This window comes from Netta rufina (genome assembly GCF_964035555.1).
Source record: "Netta rufina genome assembly, chromosome: 1".
Taxonomy (NCBI): domain Eukaryota; kingdom Metazoa; phylum Chordata; class Aves; order Anseriformes; family Anatidae; genus Netta; species Netta rufina.
This window is the reverse complement of record NC_140123.1, coordinates 70,638,921-70,656,536: the sequence shown is the minus strand read 5'-3', so window position 1 is coordinate 70,656,536 and position 17,616 is coordinate 70,638,921. Positions and strand designations below refer to the sequence as shown.

The 17,616-nt window shown below is 48.6% G+C and overlaps 1 protein-coding gene across 1 annotated transcript in view; it reads right to left on the bottom strand.

Moving 5' to 3' along the window:
• The window catches only part of JADE3 (jade family PHD finger 3), a 54,259-nt gene extending 38,614 nt beyond the window's left edge, over nucleotides 1-15,645 (bottom strand). Inside the window, exons 1-2 of the mRNA XM_084289690.1 lie at nucleotides 15,510-15,645; nucleotides 1,338-1,390 (exon numbers count right to left, since the gene is read on the bottom strand). The gene's annotated coding sequence lies outside the window, so the exon portion shown is untranslated. The remainder of the gene's footprint in view (nucleotides 1-1,337; nucleotides 1,391-15,509) is intronic.
• Nucleotides 15,646-17,616: the final 1,971 nt, after the last annotated feature.

The window sequence follows — 17,616 nt, the reverse complement described above, 5'->3', positions numbered from 1 at the left end:
AGCCAAATTTAAAGATTTATTTGTTTAATAAAGGATTAAATAGTGATCTCATCTGAGTCATTAATTTAATTAGTTAAATCTGTTCAACATCACGTTGAACACAATTTTCAACTGCAAGGGCAAAACACACTACATTTTAGCCCTGCTAACAATATGGAATCAGGTGGGAGGAGAGAAGGAGTTTGCTTTTGTGTGTAGAAGAATTGCTAGCTCCTCACCCCTTGAAGACAAAGGGATGGTACAAGAGCAGTCAAGGCCAAAGCTCTATCTGCAGCAAATCAGTGGGTTATGCACAACAGCAGCCACACTCACGTGTTCAGAGCCCACCTGGAATCTGTAGATCTGGTCTCTGACCTTTGAAAACTAGAAAAAAATTTTTTTTTTTTTCTTTTTGAACAGTTAAAGCAGAAGCAAGCTTTGAACTAAAAGTCTTGAAACTGAGATGACTGCATCATCTCTCTTTGCCCCTCCTTATAATCTTTGATAGCCAGCCAAATGGCTCAGCTTAGCTTCACTTTCCACATCAGTCCAAAAGTAGGATAAGTAATAAAACTTGCATCAGAAGAGGGGTTTATAATCACATTAGAAACATGCAACAGAGACCAGCTACCTCGGTTCACTGGGCAGCTTGAACAAGGCTTCATAATGAGGTACAGGTGTTGGCACTAATTAGGAATACCCAGCTCGCTGCTGACATCAGCCCTCAAAGCAGTGACTGCACTTTAATCCTTTCAGCCACATAAAAGAAAAGCAGAGAGTGGGCAGACAAAAAAAAAGTCTCTGACAAAGCCCATGCAGAGGATAGAAATATTTTTGCTTATTTAAGGGGAAAGAAAAAGAGGTGCCACAAAACTGCGGGAAGTCTACTGTGAAGTATCCAAACACGTAAAAGAGCCTAAACCTTCCACATAACTGGACTTCCTGCTTTTAGGAAGGGTATCACAGCATACACAATGTGTATTCAGCAAAACTATCAAAATTCATACCCAGAAAAAAAAAAAAAAGCACAGAATAAAAAGCAGTAGAATCAGCACGTCACTCCAATTTTTACACTTTTTTTCCCCGTAAGCCTACCAACTTCCAAGTGTTACAGGGTACATCACAACAGATTTTAACTGAAATTATTACAAGGACTTCTGCAAGCTGGAATCTCATTGTTAACAGCTTCTTTTATGACTTCCTCTCTTTTAAAAGACTTTATATTCCTTTAAAATCCACAAAGCTTTCATTTAAAAGATGGTATCTGAATGCTGAAGGTATATAGGCTCAATTTACACATTGTAAACACCAACACACACATTTTTTGTTTTTTAAATATCAGTTCCTCCTTCACTTACATGCCAGGTCACGAGGTAGATGTTTTCGCTTCAGCTGATGACATCACAAGCTCCTAAAAAATGAAAGGAGTGCTATTTAGGGAGTAGGAGTGACATCAGGCATTGCATGTTTGAGCTACAATTTCATTTTTGGCAAGTAAGTGAAGGGTATGTTATGTTTTTACTGCAATTAAAAAAAAAAAAAAAAAAAGTACTAACATAACATAAATCAAAGCCTTAAATTCCCTGATTCTCACTCAGTGTGTATATAGAAGAACACATCAACTGTATGTACACATCCTACAATATGAAAACACAAAGTGCTACAGCGAAAAGTAAATTCATAAACATGATCTTAAAAGTCAGCTTTGCCATCCTCTTAGCACAAATGGGAATCGCCTTTACCAATACCAACACAAAAACTAGAGAATCCTCTATCCTGTTTCAGGGGTATGAAATGAAACGTTCAGGTAAATGCAAGGTTATTTGGCTGATCTGGGGGGCCTTCCTCCAACACACAGATGTTTGCTTTCTTCTAGAGGGTCTTGGATGAAGTGAGCACGCTTATAAATTCACACAAATTAAAAAAAAATAAGCCTGGAGAGATAGGCCTGTGTAGCTCCTGCCTGAATTCCTCACCACGTTCCTCCGGCCTCTCCATGACAATCCTGGGCAGCTCAGCCTCCCTGGCAGGGGCTCTGCTTACTTGCTCTTTTTAATCAAGTAACTCGCCTTGAGCAGTATTAGCTATGGGAAGAGAAGGCATTTTGTCCTCTACCAGCTGCCCGCATTCCCCTCTTGTGGGGCGATGCACATGTACGTTCTGTGGCCTATTGTAATGGACATGACAAAAACATTAAACTCGTTACACCCAGCAGATTTGTGACAATGCTCCTGGGGATGTCAGCTGGGAAGCGCAGTATTAGAGAGCAGAAACTCCAGCTAAAAAACGAGGAACCGATAACTACGCGTACTGCCAGAAGAAGAATAAGAAGGAGGGGCTGGGGGGTGGGGGTGGCAATGTCTTGCTGAAATAAGACAGCCTCTGGCCCGCGTGTCAGCGCCACATTTCTGCTTCCCCACCCTCCCGTGGCAGAGGGCCGGGGTCCCAGCGCCCCGCAGCCAGCAAGGAGTGGCAGGCGGCCTCTCCACAGCCAGCCTTGCTCAACTTCGCCTGCGCTATCAAAGGGAAACATCGCCGTATAAGCTGGGAGGGGGGAAAAAAAAACAAACAAAAACAACAAAACAAAGCCCACACGCAATATATCACAGCGCCTCTATTGTGACTGACAGCAGTTTGAAGTTTCAGCTACGCTCGTTTGCTTTTGACTTGAGGTTTGGGGTTTGCGCGTAAGGTTTTTATTTTTTTATTTATTTATTTTTCAGCCACCTCGGTTCCCTTTCCCCATCTCCTTGGCAGTCCCTGGCTCTAGGCACATCGGGCAGGTGAAGCAGCTGGAGCTGAGGTGGCCGCCCGGTGATGGCCGCAGGCAGGCCGGGGCCTTGCCGCCAGCCCTGTCAGCGGGGGCCATGGCTGCTGGCCCGGCCGCCTCAGGCACTACCCTCAGCCTCCACCGAGGGGAATCTGGCCCCTAGACCCCAAAAATGCGCAAAAGCAGGTGGGGACCTGAGGGAGCCGCCTCAAAATCCCACCCAGACTCTGTGGCAAAACCCCACAGCAGCGGCTGAGGAGGGCCGGCAGCATCGCCCCCAGCACAGGCTGGGGACGGGGTCGGGGGGAGAGGTGAAGCTAAAGGGAGCATTCAGATCCATTTCTCAAACCTCATTTTTTCTTACGAGAAGTTTCATTACAGGGTTTCATGCCTTAATGTCCCCGCTGAACACCTCTAATGTAAATTTTCACAAGCAAAGCCCTGGTCACGGCAGCCCAAATGGCATCATTAAAATGCAGCAGAGCTTACAGCTTTTAAGTATGAATAAAACCACAGCTTTTGCCTCCCAGCTGAACCACAAGACTAATATATTTTTGAACTCTTCATTAAAAACACATTTGTTTGCTCAATTAAATGCCAGGATGAACTCCGAAATACCAAAAGGTTCAACTAAAAATCTTCCCCTCTTTCTTTAACCATTGTACTATATAGCCATAACCTTCAGTACCAGTCTTGTTTACTTCAGAAACATACACAAAATAGCATGAAAGATACAGCTGGCACCAATAATACTTTTTTTTCTTTGGGTTTTCATTTTTTTTTTTTTTTGAAAACCAGTCCTAATACACCAGTTCAGAAACATGAGGCTGATTCACTCGGATTGAGGAGTAGGGGTAGCCCCCAGCAGAGTAAGGCACAATCCCCTCAGGAGCACATGGGGACGAGGGATAACACACAGGAGACACACACACCATGCCAGTAGGGTCTGGGCTGATAAAAAGCAACAGGGAAGCGACAGGAAACGCAATGTGGTGCAAAAGAAAAAGCAAAGAGTTTTTATAGAAGCTAAACACAGCGTAGACATACAAAACAAAGCTCTGAAATTCATGAGAGCTTTCCATAAATACTGCTTGTGAAACCAAGCATCACCAGGGGAAGAAAAATCAATGACGATTTCTGTCTTAAAATCCAACTTTTAACAGCAGAAAGCCAAGTGGATTAAAGACCTAGGTTTGCACTTAACCGCTATTGCCAGGCTGTAATTTACCATAATACTCACAGACAGCCAAGCCCCCAAACCAAGTCCCCAAACTGCACTGGGCAAAAGGAGCGCTTCACGTTTCTTTCCAGAAGCACCCCAGATACTCGCTGCCACTCTCAACAAAAGAGGAAAAATCTGCCAGGGGCCTGGAGAAGAGCACTGAGACAGGACCAAGAGCCTGCGACGTTGCCCAAAACGCCCATTCAGGTTGTGCTGAGCACAGACCCTGCCACCTCTCCAGGCAAGCAGAAGCTTGCTGGCAGCACAGCCAGCATCCTTCTTGGTGCAGCTCCAGCTCATCACCAGTCCTCTATCAGCACCAGACGCTGAAGGAGCTCATCCCTTCTTCTTTACACAGCTAGCATCCCGGACACTACTTTTACCACTTCTGTTACGCCTCAGTCCCTTTCCCAGGCCCAATACCATCTAGCTCTTTCACTCTCTGCTCACAGGCCACGTTCCCTGTATTTCTGAGCCTTCTGAGTTGCTCGACATTACCCTTCCCAGGGCTGGTCCACAAAAAACAATAGGAAGTCACGTTGCCCAAAGCTGGGTGAAGTATTCGGGCTGAACCCTTCCCTGCACAGAAAATGCTCTCCTCTTCTTACAGGAAATTGTTCTTTCCCATTATGCAAGCTCCAGGCACTGTGTACAAACCTGAGTGTGCTTGCTTTTTGCAACAACGTGGTCCTGCTGCCTCCTGTTCTGCTGGTGAACAGCCACTGTGGCTTTGACAGCCTCTTTGGCCCCTACTGCACTCCATCCAACTTCTTTTATCCAGACTGTCTCCCTAGTTTTCCAAGATACCTGTAAAATGCAAGGCATCTTCCCAAGCTCCAACCAGTTCTTCACCCAGTTTTAGCTGGATATTTGATGAGTATAATCCTTACTCCTCCATCCACACCATCAATTAGTTATTAGTTAATACTGGACCTAGGAGAGACCACTGTTAAACTTCGCTAAATTCACTTGTCTTGGTTAAAAATTAATTGGTAACCATCCTCCCAGCTTTCCAAGCAGCTGCAGGCATTCCTGTCAGCATTTTCATTTAATCCACGTCTTCTCAGCTGCTTCTGATAGCGTGCGTTGTCTGATAGCTTCCATCGCCTAACGTGCAATTCCCACCTCACAAATGACTTGCAGGACTGCATATTAGAAAGTTGGTCCTGTGATGCTTCATTCACAATAAATAATCCCACAGATATAACAGCTGCTTAGCTGGGAAAGGTATTAGAAAACCATTTTATTATTTCCAATTTTTCAGACAGCTTCAGATATCTAACACATGTAACCAGCTCCCCATAGACTACCAATAGCATTACACAGACACCTTAGAAAAAAGGCAGATCGAGATTTTTATGCTACCAAGGTAGCACTGAAAATAAAGCCAGTTGTTTTCAAGGTTACAGATCAATTTTAATATGAAGCAGAAATGTAATAGTACTTTTCCCCTTATAACTACAAGGGGAAAAAAAAATCATAATAAGGACCCAGATATACACTGGATAATGTTTTGGGGTAACTGAGAAGATGCTTCCAGGTTTTATTTATCTTCCAGGGAATTTTCTACAAAACTAGAAAAGATAAAGTCACCAAGCTCTGACAAAAGCATTTTGAATCCTTGCTCAATATTCATAATAGAGTTGAACTTCTGATTGTTTTAAACTGTGATCTGATGCCTCTTCCTGAACTTCTCGCAGTCTAACTACAATGAATATTCAGAAGCTGCTCGATTTTTACCCCTTTTCCACATTGAAACCATGAAAATCACCTGGTATAAATCCACAACCTCATTGTAAGTACCTAAAGAGAGTCCACTTCACCTCAAGGAAGGTGAGAGATGCAGAAAGCATCTAACAAAGCCTGCAACTCCCTAGCACCTTCCCTTCCCTTCCCCACAGCCTCGCAGAAGCGTTTTGTTGCACCTTCACACAGCAGCAAGCCTACTGGTAATTACAACCAGCAACTCCCTAACTCGCAGCAACCAATGAGAATTAGCTGGGAAAACCATTTCCCACAGCGGCGTAGCCCATTTTGGGTGAACAATGCAACAGGATGTCTAGCATGATAGCTTTCATAAGACGACTAACCAGTACCATCAACCCCATTTATGAATTGCTCTGAAGCCCTGGGCCCCCAGGCGCTCGGCTGGTGACCCAGCGGAGCAGTTATTTGGCGTGCGTCTAACGCCAGCCATTCTGCAAAACGCTCAAAACTTCCCATTTACTGCTTGAAATGACTTGTTTCACAATGTAATTAGCATATACAAGCCAAAAAAAAAAAAAAGATTCGGGGGCTGAAATGCCTGCCTCGCGGGGAAAGGCCACCACGATCAAAATACACACGGGATCCCACATCACGAGCACCCTAAGGTGGGCGTTCAAGTCATTTCCATCCTTCATACACTGCCAGGATGTTAACGCTGGTGAAACAAAGGAACGAGCCTGCGAGAGATCAGGCGCAACGGGATGAAACCAAAGAAAAAAAAAATAATTTCGGCACAGCATTAAGGAAGCTTCTTGACAGTAAGAGCTATTGGGCTGCATCCCCAGGGGGAGCAATGGAAGCTGCCGCTCCTGACGCTGAAACAAAGATTGGACGAGAGCGCTGCTGCCTGCGCTGCCAACAGAGCATCCTCCAGCTCCGCGTTTCTCAAATCGGCCCGAGGGCAAGGCAACTGCAAACGGGACCGAGTACAACAAGGAGGGCTGCAGAGAGCAGCTTGCTTGGCCTGCGTGCACCAGCGACGGCACACTACCACGCAGAGCTGCTGCGGAGCCTCCCCGAGTCCCGTGCATCGGGTTCTCCACAGTACAAGTGCGCACCGGTACCTGCTGGTGGAGGCAAAGCAGCCTGAAGCGGCTCATCCCTCCCTCACCTCTCCTCCCACCACCACAGAGGGTGACAAGCTGCTCCGCGGGATGCTACAGCACTCAGCTGCCTCCAAGGACAGTCATCACGCACCAGCTCAGGTACCAGCTCCTGTTTTTCAGGATGAAATATGCCACGACAGCCTGGAACAGGATGCTCCTCTCCCTCCAAAGAGTGGGTGCTCCCCGCAGCAGGTCACACAGCAATTCAGAGTGCAGCAGAAAGGGCACAAACGCACAGGGCAGAAGACTTAAATTGGGATAAAAGTACTTGGAACTGGCGGGATGGGGTACAGGCACACGTGAGAAGTGTGTTTTGGTGCTACCAAAAGCTGGAGAATGGAGCTGTAAGCAAAAAATACAAAACAAAACAAAAAACACCATACGCAGCAAAACCAAGCTATTTATGAGGATCTGGAGAATAATAAAAAAAAAATAATAAATAAAACACCACACCCTAACTCCAGTTCTTAAGGAAAGGGAATACTGCATTTCCCAGTCAGCCAGAGCCCCTCGTTGGCAAGCTGGGCTTTAGCCAACTCGCCTCATTCAACTTGCTCATCCTGTGCTAAATAGATGGACTTTTACACGCATTCCCTGAAGCAGGGCGCTGGCAGTGCTATTTCATCTCATGTTCTGAAGGGAGACAGGCAAACCCTGCAGAAGCAATAATCTAGATGACCTAGAAGCATCTTTTCCCATAGCTGATTTCCATTATTTAATGCAACTATATTTGTGCACAGTTATGAACATCTCTAGCAGAGATCTTAAAATAAGAAAATGTTACAGTTCACCAAGTGTGAGAACTTCTGAAACACGGTAACAGATGTTATGTTTTTGATGGCACAGCCACGCTGTTCTCATACACTCTGCAGAAAGTCTCATGACCCCACAACAAACACCAGAGAGTCACAAACGCTAAAAGCAGCATCACTGCTTCTCGCTGGATCCTCCAGACACTGGCGATGTAAGAGACCGAGGGCCAGATTTAGATTTAGGACTGCAGCGATACTGAACCGCGCCATTCAGTGCTTTCAAGTTCAATCTCTGGCTCCCTAACAAGAAAACAAACCCCTTCAGGCTCCAACCAACTCCCCACGAAGCAAACGAAGAGGCCTGACCAGCAGGACTCGACGTACCCAGCACGCTGAGGACAGCCAGTTCGTGCACCAAAGAGAGAAGCACGTCAGACCTCTCTCCTCCTGCTCGGATTCAAGTGCTGATTTGCAGCCCTGTAAACAGATACCTCCGGGGATCAGGTCTGTACCGGGACCTTTCTTCCCTCTCTCCGCACCTCACGCACCCAGTTCAGCATCACGAAAGGCCTGGGCAGCCACCACACCTGCAGAGGCCATCTCCTCCTGCAGCTCACCTGCCCACAGAGCCTCAGCCCCATCTGCAGCCACCAAACCCCAACCCCTCGCCCTCGCAGGGCTCTGCCACTGCCTGCACAGCTCGCCCACAGCCAGCCCCTGGAAGCCCATCCTGCACAAGCCTCTCCTCATCGACTTCATGCCCACTAGCTTCCACCACCTATGTGCAAGACAGTCACTGACTGCCGGCTGGATCCAGAATAATTTATTTCTGGATTACCCTAGGAAAGCTAACTCACAGCCAGCTGGCAGTTGTCAGGAAAGCATTTCTGGATAAGCTGAGCTGTAGCACTCACCCCTGCGTAACTCACGGGCGCGCAGAGACTGCAGCACGTATGCTGCCAAGTTTCTTCAAGAGCTCTGGGTGCAGGGACACTAGAGTCTGAGTGTGTAAAATAGTCTGGGTATGGTGAATACCTTTCATCTTACCAAGCTCCCAAGAACTAAGCTTGCACCAAAAGGAAGCTGTCAGCACCTGACTCTTACCAACTGCTGCCTGTTATTTTTATTGTTGGTCCACTGAGCTATTCACACCGAGCTAGATCTAATAGAGTGTATTAAATGCCTAGGAAAAAACAATTCCTCCTTCCTGGCTTTCAAGGTGGTCTCAGCACCCTCCGAAACATCATCCAGGCAAACAGCTCACCCCACACCCAAAGGTTTAGCCGTATTTAACTGCATGACAGTCGGAGAGAAGGAAGGGTGAGAGACAAATAGCAGTGCTGACTTCACCACAGTGATTTAGAGTATTTCCCACACCCCTCATCAAACCCATGGCAGGGGCATTTGTGAGGTGCTATAAGGAAAGGCCCCCGCTCCCCCTCGGCATTCAGACCTCCTCCCCCCGCAAAGAAACCCCAGGAATAAATAGAGTGCCCAAGCTGTGCACCGGGACGGCACAGACAGGGCTGGAGCACAATCAAGAGACAATTACCGAAGCAGCAGAGCAGAAACCCTGCTAAACAAGGCTTAATCAACTTCATCCTTTGTGGCTGCAAATTCCAAAGCAGCGACCAAAAATTCATTCTTCCTTGAAGATGATCTTAAATCCTCAGAAAGGGTTGGGGGTTGTTTGCTTGTGTTTGGTTTTTTCTTTTTTTTGGTAAAAATGCTATGAAAAAGGACTTGTTAGTCGACACAGGTTTCTTTTCCAAAGCCATTCCCGCTCAGTCAGACAAAACAAATGACAAGTTCTGAGAAACAAGCAGGGAAAACGTGGCCTCAGTGGAGTCGACAGGCATTAAAGCCGGTGCCAGAACGAAGCCAGCAATCAGCAAGACATTTATCTAATGAATTTGTTAGCAGAACTCCTGTGAGAGAAAACTGTATTTATTTCTTCTCAAAATCTCCAGATGCAGGCATGCTGGGGGGGAGGTGTCGAGATGGAGCTGTAATGCAAGAGGGCTGCTCCGCTTAAGCACCTGCTGCCAGGAGAGCTGACTGACAGAAGGAAGAACAGGGCCTTCAAGAAAACTATCAGAAAACGCTGAGATTTTTATGATTTATTGATTTTTATTTTTTTTTCATTTTCAGCAAGACTCCTGCTTTCTAAAGCTGTCACCTTCGCGGAGGCGAGGCTTTTGAGGTTTTTTAGGCCTCAAGGGGCTACGCCAGGAAGGCAGAGCGGCTGCCAGCCAAGCGGGCACAGCAGGGCCGAAGGCCACCCTCAGCCCCTGGCACCCCTGAGGTGCTGCGCCCACCGGCGACCACCTCCAAAAGACCTGGAGATGTTTCATTACAGCCAAAGAAGCCGGGTAAGGGAGCGAAGCAAGCTCGCCTTGTGCAAATCAGATGTACATGGCCAGCTCGGCCACCATAACATAGTTACTCTAGCTTGACGCCTCCAAATTGTTAGAAAATTGGTAACTTTCCTAGAAGGAGATTAAAATACGTTCCCTAAAACGATTTCAAAGAGGAAAGAAAGAAGCATTCTGACAAAAAAAATAACACAGGGCAGAAAACTGGTAGAAAAGGCTTTGAGGACAAGCACATCTGAAGCCGCTTTGAAGTGTTTTGAAAGTTTCTCAACTAAGTCACTGCTTTCCCACTGTCTTGTTTTTCCCAGCGGCTCCTCTTGATACATTAAAAGTTTCTTTTTCCCTTTCAAAGGCTACATATTATCTGTGCAAAGTAAATGATGCTGATGGGTGTTTAAAGTCAAACACAGATTCAACTCCCTTAACCAAGCAAAACACACATATGTACAGGCATAAGAGCACAGAAGTTTGTGTGAAATACATTAGCAAAATACTAATTAACACAAGCGTTCACTAAAAAAAAAAAAAAAAGCACGTTTTATAACGTGAATGTTTTACTTCATCTGAATATTAAAAAATACAACTTGATTTTTCAGTGGATGATCCTTTTATAAATCCATATGTAAACACACACAGATACCTCCTCACATAAAAACACCGTCTCCTATCAGACCCACCAAACCTACATAGATCTTACCCAAAAAAATCCCCAGAGGTTTGCCAAAAATATTTTCAGGCTGACTGCAAATAATCTGGAAGCCCGTTCTGTCTGGAGTTTGGTAGAGGAGACAAATGTAACGTGACCTCGCTGATTTATAGGGTCCCAAAAAGACTGCGAGACACTCACGAGAAACGCCGGTTTGCTACAGCAACAAGGAAAAAGTTGGGGAAGTCAAGGCAAAGACAAGAGGGGCCAGCCAAAGACCGAGTACAAAGGCATCAAAGACATGGCTGGAAGAGATAAGGAGCAACTATAAATCACATTGGAGTTGTTGTGTGCGCTTGAGGCTTTTTTCCCCTTTTTAATTTACTTCAGACCCTTTTTCAACCCTTAACCCATTCATACCTCAAGTGGACTGTTTGAAACGCTGAAGTCAAGCATGCAGAAGCAAACACACAAAACAAATTGATTCCAATAACCTTAAAAAGAGGATGAAGCAGCACCTGCAAAAGCTATTAGCCGCCAGCCCGAGCTCACGCGCACCCATTTGCTGCTGCACCCGGCGGCTTCTGTTACATGCAGAGGCTCTGACCTAGAACAGGCACGCAGAAGACACCGGGCAAAGGACCCACGAGCACTTAAGCCAGATTAATCCCAGCAACGGGAGTCAGGGGCTCCGACTGATCCCACGCTGTTTGTCAGGAGGGAGAGCTTTCTGGTAACTTGTGTCCTGCCTTCTCCGAAGTTTTCTGACATTTGTAGAGGACGAAAAATGAAAACCCCACATGTCAGATTTAGCAGAGAACCCTATACACTCAGCTATAAGCAACAGAAGAGAGTACTAAATACTTGTACGTAAACTGATTTTTAACCTCACCCTCCTTCACTGAGCTCAGACCAGAGACTTTATATTTGACAACAGCTTTTCCAGTTATTTCACCTCTCTATAGCCGCGATTAGAGAGAGCCAGGTCTACATCAAAACCGCAGCACGGTACATGGATGTAACCTGACAGCCCCTGCCAAAGCCTCTCAACTCTCACTGCAAGTAAACTGCGCATTCTCTAGCTGTATATATATAAAAAAAAATAAAATATTTTGATCAAAAATATCACGCTTACTACCAACTTCAACATACTCATATTTGGGTGTTTTTCATACTTCATCATGAAAAATGCCCAAATAAAGAAAAGCTTTCAAAATTTACATGAAATATTACTGGAAACGCATAGTATGAGATCTTAAAAATAAAATAAAATAAAGAACAGATACCAGTTGCAAAGAACACCCCAAACCAGCTTGCCTTATTTTCATTTGTATCGGAAATTTGGAATTATTTCATCCCACAAGTTTTCACCTCTTTCATTTCTTTGCCCGAGAACAGCGAGGCAGCACTAACCAAAGAAAGCACAGAAAATTAATTTCTGCAACAAGGACAGAGCATTCAGCGAAAATAATTTCCAGAGAAGAATCAATACCATTAAGCAGGAGTGAATTTTCCTTCCCCTCCATGCCAATGGCCATTACAACACTGTTGTTCATAAATACGCACCTTGTATTAACATCAGCCTTTCAGTTCCTCCCTCGCTCTCTGCACATTCTGCTACAGAACTGCAAGTCCAAATTTGTCTGGCAAAATGCTTCACTTACTTCTTAAGATTGCTCATTTCATGCTACGCTGGAAATGATTATGTTGTTAACATAAGGAAGACTGCAACTTCATTATCAGGTTTAAGTATCTGCCTTTCAGCTGCTTAAATGACAGCCAATTTGATTTTTTCAGAGGAGCACAGCCGCTCCTGAATTAAGCTGATGCTGAGGAGCTGCGGGGACTCCCCCGGACGAGGCAAAGCGCGGTGTGGCTGAGGACCGGCCGTCCTCCCCTCGTCACATCGCCGGCCAAACACGGGGAACTATTTTCCACGCTGGAGGCGAGCATCTCTCCTTGCTATCAAACAACATTTAACAAGGTTTACCTTTCACTGCAAATGATCACCTGCTCTCGCTGCTTCACTCCAGTCCATGAGCTGCAGCGAGAAGAGCCTGTTTGCATCAGGGCAGGCACGGGAGCGCAGATTTGTCACCCCCCTTCCTCTGCGAGTGCTAACGGGGGCAGGAGAGGCATCCTGCACCCTTCTGCAAGGGCCCCCTCGCCCCACAGTTGCCTAGCTGACCGCTTTCCCCTGCATTTCCACAACTCACACGCACACGGCGTGCTTTGGCTGCGCGAGGCTTTTTCCATGAGAGCCCGAACCTGCGTGGGATACGGCCCCACTTCAAATGACGAGTCCCCCCCAGCCGCTTCAATACCAACGCCTGCACGTCAACACTTGAAGAATATTAAAGAAATGCAAGCAGTTGAAAGCAGAACAATGAAGAGAATTAAAAACCACAAGTAATCCCACTAGGGACATTTCTCTCCTCCCCTGTCAGGGTGCATGCCTCTCCTATACATTTCGCACACAGCGGCTCAAGACCTAAGACTTCCTGTGTGGCAGTAGGAAGAAAATACTGCCAATTCATCCTGCTATACATCAACAAGCCTTTCACATTTAGTGCACTGCAAATACTAATTTTCTCAATATCTTAGCGGTCCTTAAAGCAAGCATTACTTAAAAATTGCCCAGCCTGTTCAAAACAAGTCGCAATTTCAGAGCGGTAGGAAGGAAAGCTCCGAGCTGGGCTGTGATTTTCAAGCGCTCGAGTCCCTGCGTCAACCTAACAGCCGTGTCAATCTCTTTTTGTTAGGAAGGAAAAAAAAAAAAAAGCGTTTTGTCTAAGATTTGTAGAAGACGTGTCAGGTATTTTGCCTGCACGAGGAGCTCCTCTCGCCCAGCACGGTGCTGCAGGTAAAGGCGAGGCGGCTCGGGGCCTGGCGCTGTGCAGCCCTCCCCGGCCCCGTCCTCATAAGCACACACAACCACCTGGGATGGGACTCGCAGCAGATCAGGTGCTGCAGCTCCTCACCACATGCTTGGACCGTGTTTTTAAGAGAGAAAGGAAGAAAAAGGGAGGAAAAAAAACAGGCCCGGACAGCAGTAGAGTAGCCAAATAACACACAACCCCCTCCAGACCGTGTGACGAGCTTACTCAGTTCAGCAACCAGTCGGGCATGTGCATAAACCTGTTCTTTAACATCTCCCTGCAGCTCTAATTAACGCACACGGAGGCATTAACGACACCAAGCACTACGTTCAGCCTGCAGTTCAATAAGCAAGACGCCCTGCAAGTGCATCGTAGGAAACGAAAGCGCTCCCGAGTTTTACACGCAGCTGAAGAGGCGAAGGCGAGCACTTCAGTGCTCCCCATCCCCGCCAGAGCCGGTCCCAGGGCACGCCAGTCCCCAAATTCTCCATCTCCCACATGCTGCAACAGGATCCACAAGCACTGCAAGCTCAGATGCTGCCTGGAGAAGGGCAACTCGACAGTAAGCGAGCGCCCCAGGGCAGCAGGGAGGCTCTGGACAGTTACACAGGGGTGGAAGGGCGACGAGCAACGCACGTGGGCCTGGCATCGCTCTGCCTCCTGTCAAAGAGCAACACCAAGCTCCACGCAGCCTTGTGCCGAAACGCAGAGAGCCACCAGCTGCCTGGCTCCCCCATCTCGCTCTGCCCTGCCCCACCTTCCACCTGCACAGCACCTGACAGAGCCCCCGCGCAACGTCTCGGGATGCGAGCAGCATCTGCGGGCTCCCATTACATAAACACCTCCGATAAGAGCTATTATTAACTTGTTAGTTCCCATTTTAAGTAAAGCACGTCAACACTGCTTTTCTGCCTCCAATTACACGAAGCCTCCAGTGTCACAAGCACTTGAGATCTTCACAAAACAAAGAGAAACGCCACGCAGGAGCTGTTCTCCCTCGCCAGGGATTCCCACGGCGCCGAATTCCCTTGCCCACGGCTCCCCCAAAAGCAGTGGGAGCGGGACGGGCGCACGTTTGCGTGGCTGAGCAGCGGGTTTTGCCTCAGCCCGCTTTGGCCTGCTCGGTCCGAGACGCGGGGTGCGCCAGGCAAGCAGCAGTGACACCGCTCATCTAGGTGGAAAGGCAAGGTTTTGGTTATTTAAAAAAATAAAGCAAAACAACATGAGGAAACGATAGCCACACGTAATAAAGCATTAGGTTTTCAACTTCGGTTCGATGTGGTATTGCTAATTAGCAAATTGGCTTGGGAAGTGGGGTAGAAACACCGCAGCATCAGAGCTGCTCGGGCAGCAGCCCCCGCACGCTGACACCCGGGGGTCTGCGCACCCGTGCCGTGTGTGTGTGTCCTTGTATCAGGCCGTGCAGGTGAGAGGCGACGCTCAGGTGCTGCCGAGCGGCGTGGCTGTGTTATTTTTAAGTCTCCTGGTGCTGTGGCTCCAGCACCAGGCACCCGCCGCCACCTCAGGCTGTCCCTGGGGCGCGGAGGCGGCTGCTCGCCGTGCTGCTGGGGCCGGGCCCTGCACCCCTGCGGTTTTGGGGAGCCCAGGGGCGGGCTGCGCCCCCTGCCCAGCCCAGCCCAGCCCAGCGCAGCCCTGCAGGTGCCGGGCGCTGCTGCTGGGGGGCCGCCGGCCGCGCCTGGCCTCCCCTCAGGGCCGGGCCGAGTTCTAGCAAGTTCGGCGGCGGCGGCGCGGCTCTGCCCGCATCGGGCCCCGGCTCCATTTGGCGAACAAAAGGGCGCCCAGACCAGACGCAACTTTTCCCTGCGGGCTGCCCCCTCCTTCCTCCTCCCCCCCCCCCTCCTCCTCCTCCTCCTCCTCCTCCTCCTCCTGGGCCTTGGCGCCAAGCGCCTCCACCTCCCCCCCCCCCCCCTCCCTCCCCTCCTTCCCCTTCCCTTCCCCTCCCCCGCGCCCGGGCCCCTCCGCTCGGCGCGGTGCCGCCGGGGCCGCGCTCACCTCCCCCTCCCCGCCGTCAGGGCCGCCGCTGCCGCTGCCGCTGCTCCCGCTCCCCGCGGTGCCGCCGGTGCTGCCGCATCGCCCCCGCCCGCCGGGCCCTGTGGCGGCGGCCGGCGGCGGCTCCCTGCCCGCCCTGCCCGGCCCTGCCCGGCCCCGCCGCTCCTCCCCCGGCCGCACAAGGGCCCTATTGTGGGCCCCGCGCCGCGCCACGCCTCTTCCCCTTCCTCTGCGCCCCGGCACGCACGGGCGGGGGGCGGCCGCCAAATGGCACCCGGCAGGAGGAGACGGCATCCCAGCCCCGGCCTCCAAAGCCGGGTGTTAAGGCGCCGATGAAACACAGCTCCAGCACAAAGCCCCCCCGCGGGAGGAACGCTCTGGAAGGCAGGGACACGCGAGCTGTGGTCAGGGTGAAACGAAGTGCACGGATTCGCCATACCCGGGCTGAAGCGAGTCATTATGCGGCTGCACGAAGGCTGCCCACAGCATCTCAGTGTGCTAAGGAAGTTAGACTGAAGTGGTGCGTAACATCGGAGAAATTGGGGCACTCGGAGTTTAACGTGGACTGGAGCCACAAAAGCAGCACCCATAATTGAAATGCCTACAAGTATTGCAGTAAAATTCAACAGAAAATGTTGTTGTTGTTTTTTTTTTTTTTCCTGCAAAAATCTGGCTTCTCTGATCCAATGCCAGAGCAGTGAGAAGCAAACGGGTCGCAGCATCATGAAGGAGTTGTGGGGTGGGGGGGAAGCGAGGTTATTTAACCCATACCCCTTACCTCCAGGTCCGTGCAGCATCCCCAGCCCGCACGTGGAAGCCTCCCCGGACAGCAGTCCCCAGGAAGGAAGGGAAGACACCGACACCAGAGCCTGCCATTCCTCCTTGCTTTGAAACCTGCAGATGCTGCATAAAACCTGATTCATCGGTAGATCAGATACCGCTGATGAAGCCTTGATAGCACGTCCTTGAAATGAGAGCGAGCACTGACAGCTACTGGCAAGAGCCAGAAAAAAAGCTCACCTCCCTTATTTTCTTTTCACAATGAGCAAAATTACTGAAGTGTTGCAGTAAAGCACAAACACCCACCTGCAAACAAGAGAGCTAATTATCGCTGTGGAGTAACTTTCATTCTTCTGCATGAAAAAAATAAAAATAAAAATGCAAAGCAGCGTCTCATCTAAGGATCATTAGCTGTCTCGAAATCCTCCTGTGACTAAAGGTGTTTCTTTCTGATAGGCACTATCAGAAAAAGGAGCAAAGAACACTCGGAGCTTCAAAAGATCCGTCTTTGCCTCTAACACTGCGGCCAAGCCTTTAGCACCTGTTGGGGCAGCTATCAAAAGATGCCCTCGGGTCATAGCACAGCCCTGCCATTTAATTTGCAGGGCCCTTTTGAAAGAAGTACCTGAAGTGGTTTTTTAAGCAGGGACTTCAGAAACGGGGGGGAAAGGTCTCCCCACATAAAAAGGCCTGACAAAAAGACTTTAAAAAGTACTACCACAACCGTGAAGCATCTATGCTCTTCAGAGCAAAATGTGCGCGCCAGCCTCACTTCTCAGGATCTGACAAGTTCAAAGTCTTGCGCGCAGGGAGGAGAAGTATTGCTCTTTCTCCTTCTGAGACAGTAGCACAGAATGGAGGGGACTGCCGGCAGCTTTCAAAATGCATCAGTAGTACGGGTCTGTACCTTAAATGCATGCCAGTACCTACCCGCCAAAAATGAATCAAAGAATGTAATGTATGGCTGCATTAGTGAGGAAAAGCACAGCATCTCTTACCTAGAAGAGCTGGAAAGCCTCGACGTTGCCATACATGCTAGCGCCCGGACAATCTGCCCACAGCGGTCAGCATCCATGGACAGAGGAGGAAGTAAGGCTGCCACTCCCCGTAGTGCTCAGAAATCACAAGCCAGCCAGCTCTGTCCACCCTTCCCCCCAAAAAGCAAAAGGTTGTTTCAATTTTATTTTTGAGCCGCACGTTTAATGGCTTAAAAAAAAAAAAAAAAAAAACACCAACCAGAAAACTAGCTTTTTGAGTTTTCTTCACCATCACGGGAACAAAACTAGCTAAAAATGAAAGCGCAGACTCTCACATGACTTTATCACCCCAA